We start from the raw sequence: 4,044 nt of genomic DNA, 5'->3' as shown, positions 1-4,044 counted from the left end.
TGATTAAAAATAAGTGTGGGTTCCCCCTCCTGCTGTGAGATAATAGCAAATCTCCCAGAAAGCCCAGGTACAGCCTCTGAGCTCGCCTCACTGCATATCAGTCTTACGAGTCTCGTAAAGCTGCAGGCTTGTTAATCTAGAAGCCTGTACAGATGGACTAACTGAAGCTTTAGTCATTATACTTAATTGGGCGAGTGGCCCTCAGAGCTGTCTATAAACTGTGTGTTCACAGTGAGGTAATTAATAACGCCACTTCCTTTCGGGAGACATATCATTAGCCATTATTTCTAGAAACATGACATTGATCTCTTTATTCAGAGAGGTAATTGCAGGTTTCTGAAAAGAGTGTATGGTTTACCCAACAATTCCCCACAAATGACATCATCTCTGAATAGTAAAACCCACAAAATCTGTCATTTTGAATCCATAGTTAGGATTTTGTTCCCTAGGTGAAAAAAAGAAGATTCTGGGGAAAAAAAAAAACACCATAATAAACTATTTTGGTATGGAAATAAGAGTGAAAGATAAGATTTGTTTTTTTAGATAGTAATGCTTTCTCTATCAGATTGGTTGAGGGGTTGAGTTTGTGCCTGTCAGGATTAGAGCAAGAAGTGAAATAAAGTAATGATAAAAATTTTTAAAGTTTTATAACTATCTTTAGATAATAGTTTTCTTATTGTTTCTTACAACATGCTCATGGATGAATTAATTTCACTCTTAACATATAAAAGCCATGCATTCAAAAATTCAACTTAATGTTTAAAGGAGGTAGGAAAATACAACACAGAACACGACATTTTGCATTGATTGGATTCCACACTGTAGAGCAAGAATTACACGAGAATTTCAGAATTACTTTTGCTCAACCCTGTTGCTGACTAAACCATCAACAAGCCTACTGTCAGTGTCCAGGTTAAATTGAAAAAAAAAAAAAAGAATTAACTTGCCACGCTTCACTTTTTTAGGGACTTAATGGGGTAGTGGTAGGATTAAGGAGAAACAAGACCTTTATTTATTTGGATTCTTTTCTTGACAGTTTCAAATCCTTGCCTGGTGTTTAGAACAACGTGAGTCCATTTGAGAAAGAAGAGTTTAGCAAATTACAAGGTAGCTTATTTAAGGGGCTTCCTTGGTAGCTCAGTGGTAAAGAACCCTCCTGCCAGCGTAGGAGACATGGGTTTGATCCTTGATCTAGGAAGATCCCCTGGAGAACGAAAAGGCAACCCACTCCAGTCTTCTTGCCTGGGAAATCCCATTGATAGAGGCACCTGGTGGGATCGCAAAGAGATCACAAAGAGTTGATATGACTTAGCAACTAAACAACAAAAGCTTATTTAAATCAGCTGCAAGATAATCTTCTTCCAAAGTCTTTGTCAATTTTACGCTGTGAACCTTTCAAATGTTGGTAATGTTTTCAAACCATGATTTTCCCAAAGCATCTTTCTTTTTATAAACTTGTTCAGCACAAAGTTCTCTGCTTTTTCAGGTCTAATTCTAAATGGAAATCCTAAAACCACTGGTTTTGCCATACATCAGCATTTTTCAAGGATACTAAAGGGAACGTCAAACGTGCAAAGTGCTGCAAGTAAATATGGAACATGGTACATTTTCTCTTCTTCTTTTGCAAACTGCTGTGTATATTGGAGTATTAAAGGCCCTGAGAAGGCCTGTAGTGAAGGAAGCTCCTAAGCTTTGTTTACCTGGAGGATGTTTTTTAAGCTGTCTACCCTTTTAACTTTTCTGTTCTTTTAAAATGTTTGTAATAATGGGTTAAAGGAAAAATGGTTTTATTTCTTTTCCCCCATAATACTCATTAATATCCTGCAGAGTTACTATTTCTTAAGACCCCGTAGGACACATTATTTTAAGTGACTCCATTTAAGCTATTTGTTGAGTTTCTGTTCTTCTCAAATAAACATGAGACTCACCTGAATGTGGATTTACTGATTAAATATGAAAACTTTAAATTTGGAAACCATTGAACAGCACAGGTATGAATTTATTTCTGAGATATAAACTAATTTTCATTGTTCTTCAAAGCTGGTTAAGATGGTATTGACAAAACTGGATTTTCACTCAGCCTAAAAATAAAAGAGAAAAGATGTTTTTCATTAAACAGTTTTAATCAGCACAACATTTATGTTCCAAGAAATAAATTCAAAATTTTAAGAGAAACTTGGTGAAAAAAAATCTCTCTTAAACCTTAGGTTCAAATACATGATAAAATTAAAAATGATGTTCAAATGCCACAATAATTATTTTAAAGATAATCATAAAATGTCATTTAACGTCTCAATACCAAATGGATAGATTTTGGATTGAAAAATTTGGCATTTTAGGGTTTGGAGAATTGAAGAGGGTATTTACAGCTTATGGGTCTTAAAGACATAATCTCTTGATGAATTTGGTTAACATTATTAAAAGCTACATCTTAAATATCTATGCTTTATTTAATATATGAAGTTTATTAGCACGGTTGTCTGTTGGATTTTATTTTTAACCTAGCAGGAGCATATGCATTTTAATCTAAATTTAATCTAAATGCTCAAATTTATCTTCAAATGCTTTACTGAGCTAATTATGCAGATATATCTTGCTAATGCAGCAAACAACTCTATCCAAGATGTACTTTGGATGCCTAATTATTCATAAGATTTAAAAATCCTTTGATTAAAACAAATCACTCCCATTGAGAATCAAACCATCTATTTCCCTCTCCCAAATTCATCTTGACATATCCTTGTTCATTATATTTGCCACCAGTAGGAATTTTCCCAGGGGGATGGGAGCACCCTGAGACGGAGGTCTAGGGATGGGTGCCACGAAGGTTTCTCTGAAGGGCATCCTTCTAGGGTTTATTAATTTTAGGGATATTAAAATGTACTGATTACTCTAATGCTTTCCTAATGTTTTGGATTATTCTATGCATGACAGATAAACAATGGGAAGTCTTCTAAGGGGTATTTAAGTTAAGCAAATAAATTCTGGCTACTTCAAGTTAGTGGATCAAGATGTTTTTGTCTTTCCTGCCTTGGCGGGTCTGATAAAATCAGAAACTTCTCAACCTCTTTGGATTTTTAAGTAGGAAAGAAAGACCAGATTTAGGTCTGGATGCCTCTCCCTGGGCCCACTGAACCCGAACCAAGTGGCTGTGGATTGCAGAAACAAGAGTTTCTTTGTCATCTTCATTAATCAAACCGACCAAGCCAGATGAATGGGAGGCATTTTTTAAAGTAAAATAATTCACTGGAATTTGGATGTCTTTCTCTTTAAATAGTTTGATGAGCCCCAAGACTGAGACTTGTCAAACACCTGGCATTAACCCTGTGCTGCTGACCGAGGGAAAGGCAAAGGGATGCGCTGGGGGAAAGAGCTGAATGGGAGGCCTTTTCTGCTCAGCCTGTGCTCCAGATGAAAAGAATCATTACCACAATGATACTTCTAATTATACTGTCATTAGGATATGTCTTCAGTTTGCTGTGGGGCCGGGAGCCTTGCCTTTAGACAACATGATCCAGGAGATGGGGAAAGAGGGGAGGCCTGGAAGGCACTTAACCCTTTCACCAGATGCTCACAAGTTACATCCTCACATCGTGGAACCCACGAGTTTTCTTCCCACCTTTTAGGGTCCAAACAAGCGACACACATGTTGCTGTAAGAAAACAGACCAGGGAGGGGCTCTTGGCACAGCCACCATGACCCACATCACACATGCCAATGCAATTCCATGCTCTTATGTCCTCCCAAAGTTCCACTCACGGTCAGCTGGTGGAGAGCTTGCTGTCTGTGGAATATTTATTATCAGTCTAACCACCTCTGCACCACTGTAACAATTGACCCAGCAACTATACTTTAGTATTCCTAATTCTAGTGCGTTTACAAAAGCAAAACTGGGTGCTGCAGAGTTAAGGGTATAGGGCAGTGTGTCTGTCCATGGAAGAGTGCAGCTCCTAGCAGAAAGGTATGGGCTTTGCTTTTGATGGGCTTGGATCTGAATCCCAGCCTCTTAACTTGCTGGATCTTTGGCCTTCAATAGATGAGAAG

At 37.5% G+C, this 4,044-nt stretch overlaps 1 long non-coding RNA gene across 1 annotated transcript; it reads right to left on the bottom strand.

Moving 5' to 3' along the window:
- Positions 1-284: 284 nt before the first annotated feature.
- LOC123331320 lies at positions 285-3,235 on the bottom strand. Its single transcript, XR_006547879.1, has 3 exons — positions 3,066-3,235; positions 1,929-2,081; positions 285-1,268 (listed from the first exon to the last, which is right to left on the bottom strand). It is a non-coding gene; the product is annotated as an uncharacterized LOC123331320 (long non-coding RNA).
- Positions 3,236-4,044: the final 809 nt, after the last annotated feature.

Source organism: Bubalus bubalis, chromosome 23 (genome assembly GCF_019923935.1).
Source record: "Bubalus bubalis isolate 160015118507 breed Murrah chromosome 23, NDDB_SH_1, whole genome shotgun sequence".
Classification (NCBI taxonomy): domain Eukaryota; kingdom Metazoa; phylum Chordata; class Mammalia; order Artiodactyla; family Bovidae; genus Bubalus; species Bubalus bubalis.
The sequence above is the reverse complement of the archived record's forward strand: the minus strand, read 5'-3'. Positions and strand labels throughout refer to the sequence as shown.